This window comes from Triticum aestivum, chromosome 3B, assembly GCF_018294505.1.
Source record: "Triticum aestivum cultivar Chinese Spring chromosome 3B, IWGSC CS RefSeq v2.1, whole genome shotgun sequence".
NCBI lineage: Eukaryota > Viridiplantae > Streptophyta > Magnoliopsida > Poales > Poaceae > Triticum > Triticum aestivum.
The window spans coordinates 798,267,572-798,293,793 of NC_057801.1; the positions used below are offsets into that span (position 1 = coordinate 798,267,572).

Genomic DNA, 26,222 nt, shown 5'->3' on the forward strand with positions numbered 1-26,222 from the left:
CTAAGTGACTAGAACCTCTGAATGTGAGGAAGAAGTGGCTTCAGCCACCTTTCTGGACTCTTCATTTAGTACCCTGGTTTTCACAAGATTCCAAGTGACAACTCCATTAGGTGCTGAATTGCAAACCGTGACCTTAAAGGTCTCCCAGCTGTCCGGTAATGAGCCTAGTAGCAGCAAAGCTCTCACTTCATCTTCAAATGTTATTCCCATTGAAGAAAGCTGATTTATAATGCCTTGGAATGTATTCACATGATCTGCAATTAGAGTGCCCTCTTTGTACCTCAAGCACATCAATTGTTTGATCAAGAACATCTTGTTTGTACCTTCTTTCCGGGCAAACAACTCTTCCAATTTCTGCCATCAGGTGCGTGCATGTGTCTCATCAATGATATGTTTCAAAACATTGTCATCGACCCATTGCCGAATAAACCCACAAGCTTGGCGATGAAGTACCTTCCACTGACCTTCCTCAATGCCCTCCGGCATCTCAGTGGAGAACACTGGCTTCCAGTATTCTTTCACATAAAATAAGTCCTCCATCTTGCCCTTCCATGCTTGATAATTTGTACCATTCAAAGATATCATCCTGCTGGTATTCACTTCCATCTTTCACCACAAGAAACTCGGCAATTTGCACAAGCAAACCAAGGCTCTTATGCCACTTTGTTGGGGCTGGACAGCAATAATGCGCTGCACAAATTCACCGGCACAACAAATATGCACACTACACAGCCCCCTCTACTTGTGATGAACTTTGAGGACAGCTTCAACCAACAAGTAAGCAGCGGAATAACACAAACAACATGCACAAGTGACACCGGATTTAACATGGGAAAACCTCCTCAACTTGAGGAGTAAAAACCATGGCTGTGGACCGACCGGTCCACTCAACTTCACTATGAGAATGATGAGTACAAAGTCTTCTCTAGAACCTCTAGAGAGATTTTCAACACACTCTCCACGTTGCCAACCGACAACAGCAACAACAACCACAAGAAGTAAGATTTCAGCAAAGCAGAGTTTACACAGCTTCTGTACCCTCCAGTGTTTTGCAAACTGCTCTTAAACCGCTGAACCAAACAGCACCAAATTTGGCAGACAAGTAGACACACGAGTTCCTGAGATCCCCTCCAAATTTCATCTCAATCGGACATCGTTTGCCTACCCAAACTGTTCGTCTCCCAAAACTACTCTATTCTGAAACTGCGGCAATCAGAGCTGACAAAACCACTCTCAAATCTGATGCTCCACTGACCCAATCCTCAAACCAGCTAACCAAATCGAAGTACTCAAAGTAAGGAATGAGCTCACCAAGTTTGGGGTTGATCCAAGCACGTTTGAGCCTCCAATCACCAGGTTGAACACTGTCTAGTCAGATGCAGCAAATCTGGACAGAACCTCTACTTCCTCTTCTTCCTCTCTCTCAGGTTGTGTTTTCTCTTGTGTGCTCTCTCTCTCTCACTCTCACGAATGGCAGCCACCACCAGCAAGGGGTGGAGTGGCTAGGGTTTTCTCCTTGCTCCCTTCACCAGGAAACACTCACAACCGTTGGATGCAGAACAGATCAACGGTTCATATGTGTTTGACTTGTGTGGGCTGATGTTGGGCTGCCAACACAACTCCATGTGGAGGGACTTAGCCCAACAGTTTAGAAACACACTCTTCTACTATGGTGGCATGCTCAACTAGATGGAGGCTATGTCGGTGATCCATGCTAGCACAACAGGAAATGGAGCAAGAGCGAATGTGTACGTCCAGAGGCAGATCTTCGACGTCATGTGTCGATAACATAGCACCCACTCGGAGCACCGCAAGATGCTCGCATGCATGCAGCGCCAGCTGTGGCGCATGATTATCAAACAGGTGCCACTAAGGCTAAAAGAGGCCCATCAGGTGGCGCAAGGTTTCACATCTAGGAGACCGGCTGATGCCTCCCACTCACATAATTAGAAGATATATGGACAACATATCGTGCAAAAGGTAAGTCGGCGTTGACACCAGATTTTGGCACGGTCAAAAACTTAATTAATATGGCCTCAAATGGAGAAGTGATCTACATAAAAAAGTTTCGTATTGTCGATATGAACATCTTCGAAGTTTGGGCCATCACCATCTGATCTCATCTCGAAGGCCGAAGTTGTGTTCGAAATACTGAGATTTTGTATTCAGAACACTATTTGGCTGATCACGCCCCCAAGACTACCTCGTACGGAAAAATGATCTACAAGAATTGTCTTCGTCTAGTCGAAACGATTGATTTTGATATAAAAATCGTTTCAATCCGAGTACGTGTGCAAAAGTTAGAGCCATTGGAATGCAGCTATGTCAGGAGGCAGAAAGTGGCGCGCCCCACAAGACACCCTGTCTGATGGGTAGCGTGAATAATAGTCTATTTTGTGCGAGCGATTTGAACTTCAAGATGACCTCTGCTCAAAAACCGTTCAACATGAAAGTTGTTCGTCTCCTCCTAACGTTCAAGAATTCTTTTGGACTCGTTTCCATCCGAGGTCATTTGCCACCACAAAAAAGACCCGCTGGGTACATCCAGTTTAAACCGAACAGTTTTGGAAAGTTCGGACAAAACCAATCCGAATTTGACTAGTGTTTTGGACGCGAATCCAAGCCTTTTCCTTGCATGGGAAGTCCAGCCGCCTCTTATATACCTTAGGGGTGACGGCCGATTGAACAACACACAATCGATCAATCCATCTACCACTTTTTACCTTTACTTTTATCTCTCTCCCTCGTTCTTTTTCTTCCCCGTTCTTCGTTCGTTCTTTTTGTTGTAGGGCGGCGAATCTCGAGGCCCTAGGTGCGGTCATGCCGACCTAGGGCAGCCCATAGCCGCCGCGCGCCCCGACGGGGTCCCTCCCGGACGTGTGGGGCTTCGGGTCCTCAAAAGCACCCGCCAGATTGTCTTTCGTACCGCGCTTCCGGACGGGTCTCCTTCGACATGAGCTGTGGTGCATCACTCTCGGTGCTGGAGGTACACGGTTACGTGTTCGTGTGCGAACACACTTTTTGGCGACTCCGCTAGAGACGAAGCTTTGAACGGTCTCCAGTCCGTTCTTGCTACGAAGAGATCATCATCTAGGGTTTGCAATCTACAAAGGTAATATGAATAACCAATTCACTTATGTAGATGCAAATAATGCTTATATTGTTGCTAGATCGCTTAATGAGCATAATGTGTCGGCTATCCCTAGTTTTATCAATTATGCATCTAATTATGCGCAACAGCCGATTCATAATAATCTTCATGCTTCAACTTCATATAATTTTAGCAACATGCAACATATGTATCCCAACTCACATGCATCGGCAACCCCACAAATCTATACGCCGATGAACAACATGATGAGTTCGGTTAATCAAGTTGAGACAACCCATGTAGGAACTTCCAATAGGATGCAACAAAGTGTTTCAACTTTTTATTCATTGGCAAATAACTTGCAGTATGTTAATCCAAACATGCCGGTGGATAGGGAAATTGGCCATGCTACTACTAGTTATTCGGCCAATTACCCTCAAATATCATATGCTACACCTCATGCTACTAATTTTCTGGCACCATACGCAACTGTTGATGTCCATAATTCGGCTCCGCACCTTCATGGTCATGGCCGAATAAGTGAAACTTTCACAGGAGTACACCTACAACCGTGGCAAATCATGTCCCACCAACACAATTACAGAATTTCGGTGACATCTCGTTACCGAAAGAGTCTAAAAGTGTCGAGGGGCAATTCTATCCAGATTGGGTCATTAAGAAAAATCTTACTTCTTTTTGGGACGAATGCAATGTTGTTCTACATGAATTAATAAAAAGAGGGAAGGCCTATTAATTCTACTGCAATCCAAGCTAGATTATGCCAAAAAGAGAAAGCATTGGGTGCGGATAGAATTGTCAAAAAAGGTGGTGATTCGGATAACAAAGTTAATTCGGCTATTGAAAAGACCGAATCAAATACTACGTATGCCGAATCTTTTCTAGAAAAACAGGACGACAAGGTGTTGGGGATCTATTCGAAAGAGGAATAATATATCGTTCTAGTAACACAACCATCATGCTCTCCCAACGTGTTTGAAGGGGTATGTCGAGCAAGTGATTTACCTATCTTCCGATTTGGTCGCAACTTTATTGTTGATGCTTCTATAAGAAAAATTCTCATAAGTAATTTTAAAAGACCAACGAAGAAGGGAAATTTACTTGTTAGCAATAAAATTGTTATAGAGGATATCGGTCAACCTATTGTGCCATTTATAAAGACCGATAGTGACATATTATTGCAGCCAAAGTTTTCCCCATTGCTTTATCAAAATTTCATATCTAATTGGGTAGCTTCGCTTTTTTCATACTTGGCTTTCACTTGGTCTCAATTGAAACATGTGTATTCTAACTATTTTGGTTTCAAAAATTTAAAGCCAAGGTCAAATTCTTTTGAGAAATCCAATGCCAATATAATATCTTACCCAAATACATCGGAGATATGATGCAAAACACAATGCATAGCCGAAAGGGGATATTCCAAATTTGAACCATTCGTTTGCTTAACTCCAAAGCCGTTTGCACACCAAGATCGGCCGGAAACCAAGAAGTATACCTTGAATTCAAGCATGTGTGATCAAATATTTGATTTGTTGCTGAAAAATAATTACAGTAGAGTTCTTGATCACCATGCGAAGCCATCAATCCAACGACGAATGTATTGTAAGTTGCGTGATTCATCCAAGCATAATTTTGAGGATTGCAACATGTTTCGTCAAATAGTTAAATCGGCCATTGATAAAGGACGATTAAAATTTGTTGAAACACCAAGGGATGAGTAGTCTATTCCGACTGGTCCTAATGGAAAAATGTTTTTGAATCGGCTGCTTCAAGACGATTCCTTTAAAGATGAGAAGGTAAAAACTATAGGTGATGGGATCAAGCTTTCAAGTAAAGAAATTGTTCAAGAGCACAATTAAAATATTCTTGAAGGAATGAGTTCTATCGAAGATACAATGAAGACGCCAAGGACTGGGGGGCAACAAAGCAATCCAAAGATCGATGCAAGCAAACAAAAAGGAGATAAATGCCGCAATAAGCACAAGCACAAGAAATCCAAGGTCACTTTTGCACATGTTATTAGATAAATATCAAAAGAAAAGTGAAGACAATGGTGCTTATCGACCGAGTAATGCAAAAGCATCAAGATCACCCCATAGGCGCAAATCCAAGGATCGGTATTGGCAAGAAGGGAATTTTAATGCAATGTGTTCATACCCTTATTTTGGGTCGGCAATGCCAATGCCGTGGATGCCTCCCTATGCTCATGTAGATCGATATTCATCACGGGACAGGTATGATACAATGGCACATTCTCCATCATATTTGAGACCATCTCACCATTATTATGCAGCTTCAACAAGATCAACATTCAGTGAGATGTCATTTGTTCAAGACCGCTTCAATAAGAAAGAATTGGTCCGGAGCTCAAGAAAGAAGGAAGAGGTAATCAAACAAGTATATCAAGTTAAAAAATATGGTCGCAAGAGTGCCAATTCAGATTTGATCTTAAAGGATAAAGAGCCAATTAAAGTGTTAACATTGTCTACTAAAGGAAATGAGATGAAGCAATCAATTATCGAGAATCAAAGTGCCAAATTTGAAGAAAAGAAGTTGAAAGTGCACAAGGTAAAACAAGAATTGTCATTAGTTCAAACAAAATCACAGTCGGGGAACTCACTCAGTTTATCGTATTGGCAAAAAAAGAAATTACAAAAAATTAGTGCACAAGAGCTCGAAAAGAGAAACATGGCATGGGTTCCCAAAGGAAATAATCAAAACAAGAGTGATGTGCAAGGTTCCATTGAAAGAAGTGTGACAAAGGTAAAGAAGGAAAAGAGTGAAAAATATGAACGACCAAGCAAAAGGTTTTGACATCTTCGGTGCACACATTATCCACATTCTCCAACTATGCCATTGATGTTGACGATATGGTATTCATCCTCAGGTATGACATCTTACCCTCCATGGACGCAATATAACTTCTTACAACATGCAAGGGTTTTACCTCATCACCATACATTCGATTAGCTATATTTCGTTCCTAATGAAAGTCGCCGATATATAACTATCACCCTAAGCAAACACATGGCCGATATATAATTATCGCCCTAAGCACATATAAATGGACGATGGAGTGATGACATCGTCCTTAGAAAAAACTCTGGGAAAATTATTTTTTGGCATCCAAGTTCTGCCGAAAATTAGGGGTGCATGTGTTGACACCAGATTTTGGCACGGTAAAGAACTTAATTAATATGGCCTCAAATGGAGAAGTGATCTACATAAAAAAAGTTTCATATTGTAAATATGAACACCCTCTAAGTTTGGGCCATTGCCATCCGTTGTGTTCGAAATACTGATATTTTGTATTCAGAACACTATTCGGCTGATTACGCCCCCAAGACTGCCTCGTACGGGAAACTGATCTACACGGATTGTCTTCGTCTCGTTGAAACGATTGATTTTTATATAAAATTTGTTCCAGTCCGAGTATGTATGCAAAAGATAGAGCCATCAGAATGCAGCTATGTCAGAAGGAAAAAAGTTGCTTGCCCCACAAGACACTCTGTCTGATGGGTAGCGCGAATAATAGCCTGTTTTGCATGAGCGATTTGACCTTTAGGATGACCTCTAATAAAAAATACTTTCAACATGAAGGTTGTTCGTCTCGTCCAAACGGTCAAGAATGCTTTTGGACTCGTTTCCATCCAAGGTCGTTTGCCACCACAAAAAAGATCTGCAAGGTACAGCCAGTTTAAACCGAACAGTTTTTGAAAGTTCAGACAAAATCAATCCGAATTTGACTAGGGTTTTGGACGTGAATCCAAGCCTTTTCTTTGCACGGGAAGTCCAGCCGCCTTTTATATACCTTAGGGGTGACGGCCGATTGAACAACACACAATCGATCAATCCATCTACCACTTTTTACCTTTACTTTTATCTCTCTCCCTCGTTCTTCTTCTTCCTCGTCCTTTGTTCATTCTTCTTGTTGTAGGGCGGCGAACCTCGAGGCCCTAGGGGCAGTCAGGCTGACCTAGGGCACCCCATAGCCGACGCACGCCCCGATGGGGTCCCTCCTGGATGTGTGGGGCTTCAGATCCTCAAAAGCACCCGCCGGATTGTCTTGCGTACGCGCTTCCGGACGGATCTCCTTCGCCGTGAGCTGTGGTGCATCACCCTCGGCGTTAGAGGTACACGGTGACGTGTTTGTGTGCGAACAGTCGGATTGGGTGAACATAGAACTTGAGCCAACAGTAGTATACCTTGGCCATGTGCCATCCATGTATCCCAAACTCAAGTAAAGTATACCCGTGTTTCATTGACATATCTACTCCAGTGGCAGGTAGTATAAATCTAGGATTTTTTGGTAGAAAGTGCGGGGAAGATATCATAAAGCTCCTTAAGAGATGAATCCTCACTCCCGAAATATCAGGAAAATCCAAAAATTGCACCTTGAGAGACGAATCTCCAACGCAAATGTCATGCCAAAATTCAACACTAGAACCATTTCCAAATCTACATATTTAAAAGAACTTAGAAGTTGTCAAAGAACAACTTAATCCCTCTAGAAGAGAGAACATACACCTAGTTTGGACAACAAAATCGGTTTACGAGTCCCATATTTAAAATTAATAAAAGATTTCCAACTCTTATCCTCCAACAATATATCTCTTCCCCCATGGACATAAGCTTTCTAGAACATTTGAGTGAAAACATTAGCAACGAAATTAAAGAGAATGGGAAATAAAGATAACCTTCCTTCTAAACCCTTAGCATTAATAATGTAAGGTCCATTAGTGTCAATATTCCTGACACATAATTAACCTTGAAAGAGAAACAACTTAATCCACCCAATCCACTTCTCACCAAAACCTCTAGATGCAAGAACTTCCAAAAGGAATACCCATCTTACACTATCTCGTTAGGACTAAGAGTAATAAAGATAAGGTATGCATAAAAAGTTGTAAAGAGCCAAATTCAAAATCTCTAACAAGGGTTATTAAAGCAGGAAAGAAAGACCATCTCCTCCAATAGCGCCATGATAAAAGATCTTACAACGTGGCATTTGACAGCGCACATCCTGGATTTCTCCATCATGTAGGTGATGAAGTGACCGGACATTATCCAGGCCTTCTCCATCCGCCATGTAAGACCGATGTTCCTCCACATCATTGGTGTTAGCTCTTGTACTTCTACAGAAGGAGTGGTCCACCGACTCGCTTAGCTCCGGTGCACCATGAACGTGCCCTTGTCCTAGAAATCGGTCCTCGGAGACAGCCTGGACGTGCTCTAGACATAGATGTTGTAGGTCCTCCCTAGATTGTTTTTGGTTGTGAATTCCATCTACAAGTTCCATCGCCTCCTAGTGGACCCAGAGGGCAGGTCCACGTCCCTCCTCTAGCCAATCGAAGCCGTGCTTGGTTGGGTCCTCCATGGAGCCTAGGGTGTTCATGATTATGAAGCAGAAGAGACATACCACAACAATTCCAAGTTGTTTGTGTAGTTTAGCAACCCGCTCTTTGATACGTCTCCAACGTATCTATAATTTTTTACTATTTCATGCTATTACTGTATCAATCTCGGATGTTTCATAGGCAATTATATATCATTTTTTGGGACTAGCCTATTAATCTAGTGCCTAGTGCCAGTCGTTGTTTTTTTCTTTTCAGGAAATCAATATCAAACAGAGTCCAAACGGAGAAAAACTTTGGATTTATTTCTTCTAGGCCAGAAGAGACCCTAGAAGGTTGGGGAGAAGACATGAAGAGTCACGATGGAGCGACAAGCTCGGGAGGCGCACGCCCAGGTTGTGGGCCCCTCATGGCACGTCTTGACCTAATTCCGCCTTTATAAAGTCTCAAATATTCCCGTGACATCAGAGAGCCAACCGAAATACTATTTCCGCTGCCGCAAATTTCTGTTCTCACGAGATCCCATCTGAAGGCCTTCTCCGGTAGTCTGTCGGAGGGGGAATCGATCACGGAGGGGACCTACATCAACCTTACTACTCTTCCTGTGATGTGTGATTAGTTTACCACAGACCTAATGGTCCATAGATAGTAACTAAATGGCTTCTTCTCTCTCTTTGATCTTCAATACAACGTTCTCCTAGATGTTCTTGGAGATCTATTTAATTTAATGACTTTTTTGCGGTGTGTTTGTTGTGATCTGCTGAATTGTGAGTTTATGATTAGATTATCCATGAATATTATTTGAGTTTTACTCTGAACTCTTTTATGCATGATTCTTATAGTTTTCTATTTCTCTCCGATCTAGTAATTTGGTTTGGCCAACTAGATTGATTTTTCTTACAATGAGAGTGGTGCTTTGTGATGGATTCGATCTTGCGGTGCTCAATCCCAGTGACAGAAGGGGACGACACATATTTGTATCGTTGCCATTAAGGATAAAATGATGGCGTTTATTCATGCTTCAGTTTACTTTGTTTACATCATGTCATCTTGCTTAAGGCGTTACTCCGTTCTTTATGAACTCAATACTCTAGATGCATGCTAGATAGCGGTCGATGTGTGGAGTAATAGTAGTAGATGGTAGAAAAACGGGCTGTAGTCTCGGTTCGTAAGGCCCTTTAGGCCCGATTGACTAAAGGATTTTTTTTGAATTTCCTTTTGATTTATTATGAATTTTTTTTGATTTTCAAATTTCTGAATTATTTGACAATTTAATCTCTAATCACCCTCACTGCTCAAGTGTGGAGCACTCATTATTCCAAATCGCCTAACTTCCCGGTCAGTCACCCATCCCTCTCACTACTCCAACTTGAGCACACTTAACTTTCGAGTTCTATTCCCCCTAGTTTCCAACTCTGCACTTGTTATTTTCCTAACAAAGTAAGCTGTCAATCCTATTAAACCTTAGAAGTTTAGGTTGAGCATGAAGTCACACGTCTCATTGTCAGAGTTTGAAACTATTATTGTAAAAAAGAATAATTATTTATTAACACTAATATTTCTTTAATAAGTAGTTTGACCATAGTTTGACCATAGTTTGACCAAAATTCAAAAATACTAAAATTTGAGCATAACTTTTTTTCCTTTCAGAATTTGAGGATTCAAAAAATTTGCAAAACAGCTTATGGCGGTCGAAATGAGAACTGGCTTTTCGTTCTGAACTTTTTGATATATTGTACTTTTTTTCAACATCGTATGCAAAAGTTAAGGTCGTTTTACTTTTTCATAACACTTTTTGCAAAACATGTCAAAATTTATGTTTTTAAATTTCCCTTACTAGTAGATGTAGTAACATCACTACATAACGAACGATTTTAATTTTTTAAGTTTTTATCATTTTCTTTTTTTTCAAAACTAAAAAGGAGATAGGGGGGGGTAGAGTTTGAAAATTGCAGAACCCCTTTAGTCTGGGTTGGAGCCACCAACCGGGAATAAAGGGGTCGGGTCTAACCTGTAGTCCCGGTTTGTGTCACAAACCGGGACTAAAGGGGCTCGTGGGGTCTTGACCTGACGCCGGCCTGCCACCACCCCTTTAGTCCAGGTTTGTGACACAAACCGGGACTATAAGTCTCAAATGAACCGAGACTAATGCCTAGCCGTTTGAACCAGGACTAATGATACCATTAGTACCGGGCCGTAATTGAACTGGGACTTATGTGCTGAACATTAGGTCGTTTTTTTACTAGTGATGCACAATCGTTTCGGTCTACTTGTCTCATACATGATGCCTATATACATGATAATTGCCTTGGATATCGTCATGATTATTTATTTTTCTATCAACTAGCATAGTGGCCCTCTCAATGCGCGGGCTAGAATTGTATACAGTTTTTAATGAGAACATATTATTTGATTTGTTTAAAGAGAAAATTGAACCAAATGTGATATGTTTACAAACGTAAGATTTGTACCAACATAGTTATTTCTTAGGTATGGTACATTTTTTATGATGACATATGTTATCCATTAATCACTTTAGGTCTAATTATGCATGTCGTACTAACAATCTTCTTTATGATTTTCGAGGGCATCATCATTAACATGACCTAAGTGATACTCATGTTGCACTATTGAAAATAGTGTAGTTCTATAAACATATGAATTGTTATCTTAAATGAGATATGACAATAGAAAAATATCTTTAATCAATTTTTACTTGTGGATAAATGTTGTACTAATTATGGAAACACACCATATTGTGACCATATGCGTCATTTTCTTTTTAGGCCAAAACTTAATAATTACCGGTTGTATACATCGACAAATTGTGCTATGTGGGATATTTCTAGATCGGTTGTTCGTTTTCAAGTTAATCGGCTTATGGGTAAAACTTACGATAACTATCAACCACACTAAGCTTTAACCCGAAGACCAGACACTACATACTTGCGCTCTCCATGTTTTCTAAGAAGGACAAAAATAAGTTGTTATATAAATTACACAACATCTGGAAGACATAGCGTGTGTGCAAAAAGCATCTCGTGTGGCGCTGTAATAAGGAGCACATGTAAAGTCTAGAGACATGCAATGTAGAAAACACAATAGGGAACTAAATAATGTACCTCATATTCAACTGATATTGTGTATTCAACGGCCTTCCAATATACGTCTTTACATATGCACCATCAACATAATCACACACTATATTGATCACACAGAGGCAAAAAAATGAACCATACCAAACTATGCTTGCGAAATAAGTTGTTATATAATTGGTAGTGTCTTAACAAGTAGTTATCGCATTAAACCATTTTATATAAAATTACGCAGCATCTGGAAGACATAACGTGTGCACAAAAAGCATCTCATGTGGCGTCGTAATAGGTAACACTTGTAAAGACTAGATGGCCTGCAATCCAGAAAACACAGTGGGGAACTAAAAATGTACCTCATATTCAACAACTATGGTGTATTCAATGGCCTTCCAATCTACGCCTATACATATGTACTATCAATATAATCACACACTATATTTAGCAGAAAAAAGCAAACAAAAAAAGAACCATACAAAACTACACCTGTGAAATTCTGAGATAACCATTAAATAATTTATAGATTACATACAGATCTGCACTTGTCTAAAAATCATGACCCATTCCGCAAAAGGAGGCAAGAGAAAAACTAAATCATTCACTAAAGAGCATCTAGCAAAACATTTCACAATTTAGAACCATACGTCAAACAATCTGTCTACAAGTTGGTACAGAATATGATAACCAAGTTACCGAAGCATTATTGTTATTTGCAATCTTGTTATCTCGAGCTTATTATTTTTGTTAGCTAATGGGGTTGACTCCGGAAAATACCTTTCTCAAGTGTTGTAGAAACCTTGCTAAAAGAAGTTCACAAACCTTCCTTGGTATTTTTGAGATTTATTCGTGGCGCTAATTCTAGGAAATAAAGAGTGTGGTATGCACATAAATAAAACCACATGTGAAATTCTTTGAGAGCCTTTTACACATTCTACTCTATGCAGGGAAGAGAAACGCTAGTGAAAACGTATAAATTCTGTGAGACCCACATATATTGTAATTTCTGCTTGGAACATGCATTCCCTTTCTATTTTTAAACACACTAAAAGCATTTATTTTCTGAATTTATTTAAATATTTTAGTCACCTAACATTTTGGTAAGTACATGGACATTAACACTTTTATTTATTGGCATAAACATTTCTTTTCAAATAGCCACATGTCGCGTGCTAGGTGTTTCCTCTGGATTTCTGGTTTCTTTTTATGAATGTGTTTTCAGATTTATATGGTTTTGTTCTTTGGTTTTTCTATATTTGCTTTGTTTCATCGGTTTTCTAGAAAAATAATTGCATACAATAAAAAGAAGAAAATATGTGCTTCATGTTGGAAGAAAGTTTGTGCTTCTACCATGAGAAGCACCACATGTGGTTCCACGGGAAGAGCACAAAGCAAAACTGTGTTTCCCCCCGAAAAAGAAAAAAAGACATTTTGTGCTTCCAAAAATAAAGACAAAAATGCAACGGTGCTTCCGGGCTCATTTTCTGTTCTGTTTTTCTTTATTTTTCGCGTTTGGTTTACTGTTTTGTTTTTTCAATTTTGTTTTCCCTATAGTTTTTTTATTATTTTCTTTTCTCTTTTGATTTCCGGTTTCCTTTTGGAAAAAAGTTCTTTGAAATCTATTAACATAGAATCTTCTTTCTAAGATCTCGACAGAAGAAATCCAACAGTGAGAATGGTTTGATCTTTGGACGGGCGGTTCAAGACATTAAACTTTTTAAATCAACAGATCTACGAAAAATGAAAAACTCGCAGGTTACAATTAGTGGCGCTCATGTAGGGGGCACTTGTCTTCACATGAGAAGGTAGGGAGTAACCTTTGCAAACTGTAGCAAGGTGAGCCTGTCCAGTTCCGAGTTCTGCTATTTTTTTTTTGCTCCTTTGATCATTTCTTATTACACGCGAGCAGTTTTGCTAATATATAGTGTACTTTGTTTTAATACCCAGCTATTATTATTTCAAATTTGTTTATATTTTTTTAAATTGGAACATTTTTTCGAATTCATGAAGATCTTTGGATTTTGGAACATTTTTTAATTCATTTTTCAATCTCAAAAAGTTACTAAAATTTGGAACATTTTATAAAATGAGGAAAGAAACAAAATAAATAAAGAAATGAAAAAGGAAACAAAAATAGAAATCACGCCAGCCAGATCAATGGCATAGGGACGAGGCCCAAGATGATGTATCTTCTATATCTAAATAGGAGCCTCCCACTAGCTGATTTTCTTGGCTTCTCGCGCAGCCACGTCACCCGAATTATCATTAGTCATTGGTTCAACTATGAACGCAATCAGATGTCTACACTAACGCTCGCTGCGTTCCCGTATCGGCTTCCAGCGCTTGGGTTGTACAAAGCCACTTCACATGGGCTGCCTGAGTCGAGTAGCGCTGGTGCGCTACCTTACACATGGACACATGGCCTGGTTCAATATTTTTTCATGGCTTCTTGCGCAGCCACTTCACCCGAATTATTATTAGCCATTGGATCAAGTATGAACGCAATCAGATGTCTACACTAACGCTCGCTGCGTTCCCATATCGGCTTCCAGCGCTTGGGTTGTACAAAGCCACTTCACATGGGCTGCCTGAATCGAGTAGCGCTGGTGCGCTACCTTACACATGGACACATGGCCCGGTTCAATATTTGGTATGTGGGCTGTATAGCCCGTATAGCCCATGGGCGTCAGCTGCGGCACTATTTCGCTGACAGTCATCTTCTCCGTTGTGACTCTCATCGCCGTCGCTATCTCTTCCGCTGCCTCGACCGAAGCTCTTCCTGGCGCAATTGCACATGAAACCGCAGCATTAGGGCATGTACAATGGTCAATAAGGTAGTCTTATCTTAAATCTTGCATGTAATTTAGAGATGACAGAAAAACATGTCTACAATGGGTCATTTTTTAGCCTTATCATCAATAACTAGTTATTCCTAAAATTGTGGTGAGACATATTATGTTAAGAGATCATCTCTTGCCTTCTCTTAATTAAGAGAAGACAAGCCTTCTCTTATGATTTCTCTTTCATCCACCTCATCATTTATCCTACGTGGCATTGCTAAGATAGAACCATTGTACATGCCCTTAATCGCCCTCATTACCTTGCCCTCCGTTACCGGAAGAAAAGGCTACATTAAATTGTGCGCCACCGCCTCCGCACCCCGCATCTACAAACCTGTGTGTGCTAGATCCTACCACACAACCGCGCGTTTTCCTCTTTCCGGTGCAACTCTGGGCGCGGTTCGGGACGTGATTCCGTTGCCAAACACCCACATTGTCGAGGAGGACACACCGTAGTGCAAGCCGTTGTTCTGCTCTGAACCATCTCCCGCACGCCAGCTGGTCTGCCAAGCCTTACATCGGATGCCTCTCTGATTGGGGAAAGACAGGGACAGGCCGCCGCCATTGCTGAACACACAGAATCCCAGATCGTCGAACAGCGCACACCCGCTGAGGCATCCGCACGTCGTCGCTATGCTCGCACGACCGCCATCGGCGGCAATTAGAGGTGGGGAATCCGACTCAATCAAACAAGACTTCACCAGACTCCACCATTGGGACTAGCAGATCAGCTTATCAGGTCAGCACCTCCGCGCTTACATTCGAGTAACATCGTTGAACTGTTTCTGTGCGGTTGGTCGTTCTGATTCTACCTTTCCGGTCACTTCCCAGTCCCTACTTTACAGGCTGCAACATGTGTTCATCCGCTTCACATGCGTCAGACACTGTCGTGTCTAGGCTATCAGCTCCGTGTGCTCCCTCGTGCCCACATGGATTTCATAGAGATGCTGTTTCACTTGGACAGAAGGTAGCAGATGTCAGTTTAGACTATACATCTGATTTTGATTACTAATATGCGTCTCTGAATTGCTCATGCGTTTTCAGCAATGGAGATGCTCTTTCACTTGGACCTAGGGCAGCATATATAATTTAGATTATACAGTGTGCCTTTGAAAATATTTGGCTGACAGAAGTGTTTCATTGCTACTATTTGCTAATATATGTCTCTGAATTTTGTAGCAGAGGGATTATTTTGCAACAGTCCATGCAGTCAACATGGCTACCCATTCATTATTTGTTTATGAGACCCCATAAATTTTTTTAGAAATGAATGAGACCCTATAACTGAATTAAGACTTTTTCTTACTGATTTGTTGGAGATTCTATGTGCAATTTTGGTGTTAAATGTACCTACTCGATTCTTTAGGAAACATCGTGCTTCGCAGCTGAAACATGGTTCAGTTAGTTTTACTTAGTTTTGTGATAATACTTACATATAATATATGCATGATTGTTGTTATTAAGTCAATTCCACGTGGTGTGAAAATATGCATTTGCAAACTTAATCACAATCATTCTTTGGTAAGTGCAGTTCCAAGTTAATTGTTGTGATTAGCTATGTCGATTCCAAGTTTCTAAATGAACTTTTTTTATACATAATAAAAAAAACTTTCACATTGACAAGGATGATATTTCACCTAGAGTGCATAGGGGTCAGGACTGGAATACATGTAGATACATTAGTTTGAGCGTCAACTCATTTCAAATGGAGGAAGTAGGTCTTATACGACATATGGTTTATTTCGTGCTTTCAATTATTGTCATTAGTTGTATCAACTCCAAGTTTCTAACCAAATTTTATTTTCTTTATAGATAATAGAAAACTTTCAATTGACAAGAATGAGTTATGAAGTTACAAGGATCAGGAGAAATTGTATCAACGAGACACATTTCATGAGTATTTGAACCACTTTGTTTAACTGGATTCTTAGTGTTGTTTCCTATGTATATGAGGCTTATGTGTGGGATTCATTTTGCATCTGCAGTAATCCAGGAGGCACGTAGAAAATACTTTTATTTATATTACCATGTTGCTCAATATTTTACAATGTTTTGTCTCTAATTCTATGAATATGAATCTACACATTTCAGGCCCGTGGTAACGCGCGGCGTATCACCTAGTTTAGGAAGAGAACGACACCCACAGGGGCTCCCAACGCTAAACTTTCCCTCAAAAACTCACCAGAGCCACCAGGAGGCGCCCCGGTCATCACCACAACAAGGGCAAACGCATCCTCATTAGATCTGGGCACTATCGAAGTAGGCCAGAGCATCACTTCCTTACATCCCTTACCTCCTACATGACCAAGAAGTGAAGCCGTCACTCATGGAGCCTGGCGGAAAGCCATATCCGTGTAGGTGTATCCCGCCATCCAGTGCCACTGTCATGAAATCCTCAGAAAAACTCATCATCGACATCGTAACACGTAGTCGCCGTCCTAAACAATCCACAAGACACTGCCTTAACATGAGCAATGAGTGACCAGCGCACATGCGAGGAGCAACTAGCCTCGGTAGGGGGGGCGCAAGTCCAACGCGTGCACCAGTAGCCAACACACGCATGCGGCCATCTACTAGCCAGCACTACCGGGAGGGGTGGGCATCGGACATCAAATCTGGCCAATCAAGATCCATATAGGGCACCCCCATCATATCCGGCACCTCCAACCACCAGGGGGTAGCCATTACCCTAGGCCACCAAGCACCCGCCTCCTTCGGCTCCCAGCGACCTGCTCCATGACCGCCGCAGAAACCTACAACACTCGTCCGCCACGCGCCCGCGGGGTAGATTGTCACCGCCAACACGGTGTCACCGGGCAGGCACCGCCACCACGCCGCAACTTCACCCGCCTAGAAGCCTCGTAGGAAGCCGCCAATCCCAGCCCTAGCCACCCTGCAGCCCGCACCATCCACATGGTGAGAGATATACCTCGCCGTCCTGGGCACACACCAATCACCGCTAGTCCGCCACTGCCATGCTGCCCACTACACTAGCTAACGGCCATGGCGGAGCAAGACGCCCGTGACCCTCGTCGCCCTCGGCCCGTACGGATATGGCACACCGGCACTAGATCCTTCTATGTCTGGTCGAGGACGGACCGCACACAACCACCCGAGAAAAATGATGTCGCAGCGGACGCACCACACCTGAGCTCCAGAGCACCATCGTGGAGCCGCCAAACGAAGACGTCGCCACCCCGCACACCCGCCATCGTGTGGTTGGCCCCCGAGGCAGCCCTCCGCTTCCACTTCTATGGTCGTGCCTCATGCCTGCCGTCACGCATTGCATTGTAGATGCACACATCATCACCATATTCAACAACAAGGCAAATAGAAACCAGATCATGCAATAATATCACAAAATCTTGTGTTTTTGCATCACCACCAGCAGTATGTGGCGCAGCTTACAGAATCAGAAAAGGTTCACCACAAGCTATTGACCATACATAAGTCTTATTTATAACAACCAACTAACCTTTTTGGTGCTTGAAACAGGACAAGTCACTCAAACAAACACGGTTCTCTGTCAGGGACTGGGTAAACCGAAGATGAAACACACAACCTATATACTTGCACACCGTAACTTATTCACCGTTGCAACGATGAATCGCACCACAAGGGACAGTCATATGTTTTGCTATTCACCACTCAATCAGAACAAGCACTAGCTATAGAACCCTAAGGTTGGTAAGGAAGGCCACACAAAATTCCAGGAAGAGGAGCTGAGGTCCAGTAACTCTTTGCATATCTAGCAAGTACTTGCCATCCCTGGTCTTGTAAAGCTGGAGATAAAAAAAATTAAAGTTAGAACCAAATAGATAGTATATACACTACCATGCGGGCGAATTGTAATTTCTAACACCAACACTGTGCAGCTTTAAAACATGGGAAGTTATTTCTACCAACATGCATGAGTCAGTCGACAATAGTTGTTGGCACTAGCAGACAGATGCAAGACATGATAATGATCACTTGGTAACAATTATGAATCAAATATATTGGCTCCAGCAAAATCGTTTTTTTATCTAGTGACGCCACTGTGAAGGCGATATTGAGTAGAAAATCCCTTTTTTTCTTATTGCAAAAAAATACTTTAGTAGTAGAAGATGTTGCAGACCTGAATTTCAAACATGATCACAGCAGGTAGCCTCCTATTAACATCACCATTATCCATGATGGTAGAGTCATCAACAAAGCTGTGGTTGGCATCTAACAACATATCATTGACCTGAGGAAACCCAGGGCACCAACTGCATTTCATGTTGTAGTCCACATTCTTCTTCCAATAGACATTTAATTCCTTAAGTGCCTTTAGAACCTCAATCAATATCGCGCGAGGTTGAGCTCGAGACTGCTGGATAAGTGATGCATTAGCTCAACATCTGAATGTGCAAAACAAAGCAAAGTAAAGTTGACAGTTTGCAAGATCTGGAGTACAAGAGCCCATTTTCTTTCAACGCGGTAATATGGCCGCAAGCCACTACCTTGAGAATCATTACTTCCTGGAAGATAATTCCAGGTACTTGGGCTTGCTGATTCCGATAGAGTAAAATGATTAAAACTCATATCCTAGAGAATCATCCATTCATAAAGTTAATAGTGCTTAAACCTTTAGTGCATTAAATAGGTCACACATGATGCAAATGTGGACTAACCATTTCTTGTTGATATTCAGCCCCCAAATAGCCACTAGTAGCCCGGAACCGATTGTCCAAGAGTAAGTAATATGCAACAGTTTCCTGGAAACATATAGTATAAAGTCACTTATGAAAACTGAAAGGACTGAACCAGTGATTTTTGTTTGAATATACCTCATTTTTCAGCCTATTGCACAATGATTCACACACATGATCTTTATCATATCCCAGATTGGCAACATCTTGAAGTGTATCTTCATCAATCTCCTGAAATGAACATCTAGCAAATTAGCATATCATTGCCATGGAAACGGTATTTGAATGCTCGATAATAAACGATTTTTTTATAAATAAAGAGCAGCATTGCATGGAAACTTACGTGATACCTTTCTGAAACCAAGGGCGCAACTATGGCCATTGATTTCTATTATATTTTCTTTGCAAATATTACATTGATATTATACCCATAAAAGAGAGCATTTCACGACAAAAGTATTGTTCTTAGTTTTCCTATCATCCATCCAAAATCCTGTATATATTAGTGGATAAAGGCTGAAAAGTTTTACTGTGCAGATATGATAGTCGCTTGAAATGTGAAATAGATGGGGTACCATTTTGGCTTGCTGTGCTATCTTTGGTGGAGGCACTGCCAGGTAGCGAGGAAGGCGATTCTGAAACCATGGGTGATCTCGAATTTCACAGATTGTGATTCTCTTCATGGGATCAACAATAAGCATTCTTGGGATCAAATCCATTGCAAGATCAGATAAATGATTTGGAAGGATATAGAAACCTCCCTGGAACACCAAATAAGGGGGAGTCAAATCTCCGGAAAAAATTAATTCTAAAGTCCAACTAATCTACATGAATTTGTTGATTTCCAGAAGAAAAAAAAGGTAAACACTTGTCAGATCCAACTTAATCTACAAATGTTCTGTCACATCTTTATCTTATTGAACAGTTTGGAAATATTGTCATCATCGAATGGAACAGCACCACAAAGAAGAGCATAAAGTATCACCCCACAGCTCCAAACATCAACCTCAGGTCCAGCATACAATTCACCTGAGATAACCTATACAGAAACACTCATTAAAGCTATTAACCCAGATGATGTGTGAGAAGAAGCATCAGGATAAGGACTCAAATAATAAAATAAGTGAATACCTCTGGTGCGGCATAGTTTATACTCCCGCAGCTAGTCTTCAAAAAATGGCCATCATGCATCACATTGCTTAACCCAAAGTCAGCAAGTTTCACATTATATTTGGAATCAACTAGCAGGTTTTCTGGCTTTAGATCACGATGAACAACCATGTTTGTGTGGCAGTATTCAACAACAGATATAATCTGTTTAACAAAAAATTAATTGAAAAAACTATTGAGACAAAACCTCAGTATGCATTCAGTGAATAAGAAAGAACCCTTCAAATTACATATTCGCGTTCAGAAGGGATATACATTCTCTTTATGTTTTAAAGGACAATTTAATTTTAGGAGTGAAATTAAGACAATCATGATATGAAGAATAAGACTCCATTTAGATAAAAATTGATTTAATTAGTGATACTAAGATAAACAAGGCATGAAAAGATGAAGATGCCAAATGATACAAAAACAAAAAAAAAGAATCGGCAAAAACCAACGAGCTTAAACATAATATATTCTGACATTTTCCGTAAACCGTGTTTTTCCGGCCAAAAAAATGTTATCGAGGAAAAAATTATCGGTAAAACTTAGTCAACGAATGCAAACCAAGCAAATTGATCGCGATTTGCACAGTAAACACATGAGGAAGGTCGACAACTAGCAAGCATGTCCATACATTTGATGGTTGAAATAGGAAGCTCAACATATCGTTATTCCCAAAAAATGTGTTCCTACATGGTAAGAGCAGAAAAGGCACCTGCTGGAAGATTCGACGGGCCACATCTTCCTGTAACCGCCTTTTCTCAACAATGTAGTCCAAAAGGTCACCATTCTGGCAATATTCCATCACAACAAATATATCCTTCGGTGTCTCAATGACCTCATAAATCCGGATGATATGAGGGTGAATGAAGTCAATGAACGACCTCAATATCTTGATTTCTCTATTTGCTGGAAATACGATATGAGAAAACAATAGAAGTAAAGTGTTAGACATTGATCCTATGAAGAAAATGCGTATGCAAATTCTACTAACTCGCAGCAACAACACATGCTGAACTTTCTTCTTAACTAAAGCCGAATGTATCCTATACTAATGTACATTATCTCGACTAATTGATTAAGTGGGAATTCGGAACACACCCACAAGTCTGACTAGCACTCTGAAAGCAGATAACTCAAAGTCCTGAACAAGCATGTCAAATGTATCCTAGACTATTGTACAAGGAGAAGGAGGCATACCTTTCTCTTCCATTTCCATAGTTTTCATTTTACGACGGTTCAGAATCTTTACAGCAACTTTGAGTCCTGTAAGCTTATGATCTGCAATTATCACTTTTCCAAATGTGCTTGCACCTAACGTTTTGCCCAGATTGTAGCTCTTCAATGCTTCATAATGTCCACCTCCTCTGGTGTTCCCATCCATTTTCACTATGCAAAAACACGAGAAACAGTATATGTGATTCAGCAAACAGATTTATAGTTCAGACTGAAACTGGTAAAACACGAGTTATGCTATATACAGATCATGAATAACATGAAATATTTACAGCATGTCACTTCTTAGAGACCGGCCTTGAGTGTGTGAAATGAGTGGGCTGGCCATAAATGACCACTATGGGACATGATTGGCGAGGGCAAGTGTGGTTCAAATAAAGGTCAACGAAATGGGTCAAGTTCCCTTCTCAAATAGGGAGAGCCACAACATATTCGATCGCTGAAGTATGGTACAGTGAGATGATCAGCAACCAACAAGTACTATCTTGTACGGATCGAGTAGGATCATAATATATTACCATAAAACTGCCTGCACACGCAACACTGAATGACTATAGGCCTTTCTTGATATGTAATGTATCAGGTCTGCTTAGGATAGTTGGGATAACAACTATTGAAAATGCTCGCTCGTGCTTTGGGTGCCCGGCCCTGGCGCGAAGACACAGATGACACATAGAATCCTAGCTAGTGGGTTAACATGGAAAGTATTCTTAAATAGGTTCACAAATAAATACCATGAGTCGGCATATATGTGTGATAAACATGGAAGAGACATGCAAATGCAGTCATGCAACAATGAATGAGCTTTTTAGGATCTGTTACTAGTACTACTCAGATCGGCTGAGTGGGGGCAGCTCGAGGAAGCGCCCGCGGACGATGACCCGTGGGCGTGGCGGCACGGATCCACGCTGCGGATCGACGGGGGTACCGGCGGCGGCTCGAGGAAGCGCCCATGGGCCCGCGGGCATTGCGCCACAGATCCGCGTTGCGAATCGGCGGAGGGGACCAGTGGCGGCTCGAGAAAGCGCCCGCGGACGATGACCCGCGGGCGTGGCGGCTCGGATCCGTGTTGCGGATCGATGGAGGGGACCGGCGGCGGCTCGAGGAAGCGGCCGCGGACAATGACCCGTGGGCGTGGCGGCACGGATCCGCGCTGCGGATTGACGGAGAGGACTGACGGCCACGACATCCGGCCATCGGAAGGAGGGAGGGCGGCGGATCGGGGCGGGGTTGCGCTAGCGGCAGGGCTGCGGGGAGAAGAGGAGGTAGGTGAGAGGAAGAGAGAATGGCGAATTTTTACACGGCCGCCACGAGCCAGAGTAAATATAAGGAGAAGATTGGGGTTGGAGTAAAAATATTTACTCTAGTAATGGTAACAAGGGATCGGCTAGGTGCGGTTTAGAGAAAAAAAAGCCAAATATGCTTCCTTATGCTTACGATGGGATAGGGGACCGGTTAGAGTTGCCCTAACATGGAATGTATTCTTAAAAAGATTCACAGATTAATACCATGACTCAGCATATATGTGTGGTAAACATGGAAGAGACATGCAAGAAATGCAGTCATGCAACAATGAATGAGCTAACACATGAATCTGCCAGTACTACTCAATAATTGTTCACAGTAGAAGAACGCCCGTGCGTTGTAACGGGGCCACATTAACTTTAAGAGTTCAATATTATGACATTGGCAACCTTTTTTACCATCAAATCCTCATACACACTCTCTCTCCCCCTCCCTCTTCCTCACTCTCTCTCCCTCTAACACACGCACACATAGCCTATTCTCCCCGCCAATAAGACTTACTCAATTGGCAATAATGTGTGGACTTGTGGTGAGTTTGACTGAACTAATGGATAGTGTGATATATTCCCCAACCATTTAACAATGAAATTTCAGAAATGGGAAGATTATGTAACACCTCAAGTCGTTAGCTACAGTGACCTCCCCCTAATGTTGCCATGTCATCAGGCTTGCTAAGCCAAACTGCCACTTGATAAAAATCAAAGCCCAATTCAAATTTAAAATAAAGTCAAATAAATTATTTCATCAAACAGTAAAACTAAAATGTTCACCATATTATATAAATTCCACAGATCTTTGACATGTTGAGCCCAACATTATTTGACACCCTGCTTCCCCTGCCCCCATGGCCTCACTCCTCCTCGACGCCCCCTCCCAGATCCACTTCTCCTCATCGCTCGCTCGATCCCGGTGATCTGGACGAACTCAGATGCCACAACCACCATGACCGACCCTGTCCACACGATCACTGCCCTACCTGCTGGCTAGGAGCTTGTCGAGGAGCTCTGAATGCCTCCACTACTTCGTTTGCGCCAACGAGATCAAGTCCAGTACCCCCAGATCGACGTCGTTGCCGTCTTCCTCAACCTTCGGCCACCGCAACATTGCCGTTTGATCCGCGCCACCCGGAACTCCCCTGTCTTCCCCTAGGGTGCCATTGACACCGCCGTGATCTCCTCTTGCCTTTCCCCAGTTTCCCCTCTCGTTTCTCTCGTTAGGTATTTCACCGTGGCCGAAAACCGCCATCCGCCATGGCCATTGCAGGGGTAGCCACTGAGCTCCTCGGATGGACCCCGTGGCACATGCCCGCTCCTATGCGTGCCCATGGGCGAGCCTTCAGCTCTTCTTCTGCGCCCGCGGGGCCACTCCCTCTATGGATTTCCATGCCCACGCACGTGCCACACCGCGTCCGTCGCGCCCGCCGTTGCCATCATGCTCGCCACAGCCACCGCACCACTGTGCCCCGCGCGACGCACACCCTGGCCGTGCGTCACACTCTCGCTGGCTGCGCTCGCCCCGTCTGATGTCGCCTATCCCTTCGCTCGCCCCGCTGTCGTGCCCCTGCCTCGCGCCGCCTCCTGTCGCGGCCATCTTCTGCCGGCCGCCCCCTCAGCCACGCCGGCCGCGTCTTTGCCCTCCACCGCCGGCCGCTCCCCTCACGTGCTGCGTGCTTCTTCCTGCTGCTATGCGCTGCTCTACCACTGGTACGCTGTTGCGCCATGCCCTCGACACCGCGGTGGACAAACGTGGCGGAGGGATTGTCAATGGAGTACGAGGAGGAGGTGGCGGAGAAGGTGTGGAGAGGAAAGAGGTCTAGGGTGGCGTCAGCTGGCTGTGGTGGAGTTGATTATGCGAGAAGGAGACGGAGCGGAAGCAGAGGTCACAATTGAAAAGAATCGCAAAAAATCATACCCGGAGATCTTATTCCAAAAAAATGATAATATCGATGGAGGGGTGATTTCTTTCAATAGGTGGAAAACATAGGAAATATTGGATGTTATCAAGGAAAGGTAAAAATTTAGGAAAGTTAGCATTTTGAACTAATTTCTATGCAAATGGGGTTTTATTGTTTGGTAACATGATATCAGTACCTGCCCGTTTGTGACGTGTCTGATTAGGAAAGTTTGCAAATGTTAAGAAACTATTTATTGGGAGGAAAGTTTGTGACGTGTCTGTTATTTGTTTGCTAAAACAAATTTCACTAATGATAGAAATCGATTGATTTAGATAAGTTAGGAAAGTTCAATTGATTATTTGTTTCTTAAAAATTTGTTATTTGTTTACTAAGACAAATTGAACCAATAAAATGAATTGATTGATATGAATAATAAGTTAGATCTCTGATTTGTTATACGTTAGGAAAGTCCTGATTGTAATAAAGAGTGGAGAGAAAAATAATCCGATGGACCATGATGGGATGGGGTGGTGGGAGGAGAGATGAAAAAAAACCAACGAAAATAAACCGTGAAGACTATTCACCAACCGTGGAGATAAGAATTACGCGTACCACGGTAGCATCAGAATCAGAATCCCCCGATTGCTCTGTAGGATCTTTTCGACCAGCAACAGAATCAGAATCCATCAATCTCTCTGTAGGATCCTTTCGACCATATATAGAGTGAATTTGGGGAAAGTGAGATCGATCGGCAATCAAGACTTTCAATTCCGAGCATGCTGACTTGCTGAGGTCAATGTTGGTCCAGGGCTCCAGGCGATCTGCGGCAAAGATCTCCATTGTCGTTGGAGGGAAGAAACAAGGACAAACAGGAAAGGCACCGAAATCCCCACACAACCACAAGCAGAGCAGCACACAAACTAACAAATTCCCTACTTGTTGGTCGAACGGAAAAAAAGCAGCGTCCCTCCCTAGAAGTAGAATTAAGAGCACGCGCTAACCACCCCTGGTCTCTACCAAGCGAAGCAAGCAACCATGGCGCAGAATCACTAAACTCCGGCGAGAATTGCAGCACAGATGAGCAGGATCATTATTGCCTTAATTACCTGGCCAAATCCCGTGGTCAGAAGGAGAGCAGAGGAGGCCTCAAATCGAGGGGGTTTTGGGGTCGATCGGCTGCCGCTGCTCGTTCTGCCTCCGGCGGTGGGATGGAGGCTTCAGGCTTTAGGCTTTAGGCGAGAGAGCTGCTTAGGCGGGGGCGGCGTAACCCGGGGAAAGGGAAAGGTGGGCGTCCGTGTCAGCATCAGCATCGCGCACGTACGTGTCGGCTCCCTCTCGCGCCGCTCGCTGACCTGCTGCTGTGCTCGGTCGCCTCGCGCCGTTTGGCTCTCCTTGTGGCTGTCTTCCTCTTTCTCCTCTGTCGTTTCCATATTTCCCTCCTTCCGTTCGCGTGCGTCGGTCGATTCCTCCGTCCGTCCGTCGTCGGTTGATTTAGACGGTATAGGAATAGGATGGACGGCAGAGACGCTTTTCGGTCGCCGGTGACGCGCGCGCGCCTGGCGTTAGC

The 26,222-nt window shown here is 42.6% G+C and overlaps 1 pseudogene; it reads right to left on the reverse strand.

Annotated features, from left to right (window-relative positions):
• Nucleotides 1-17,794: 17,794 nt before the first annotated feature.
• On the reverse strand, nt 17,795-25,965 carry LOC123066656 (carbon catabolite-derepressing protein kinase-like; annotated as a pseudogene).
• Nucleotides 25,966-26,222: the final 257 nt, after the last annotated feature.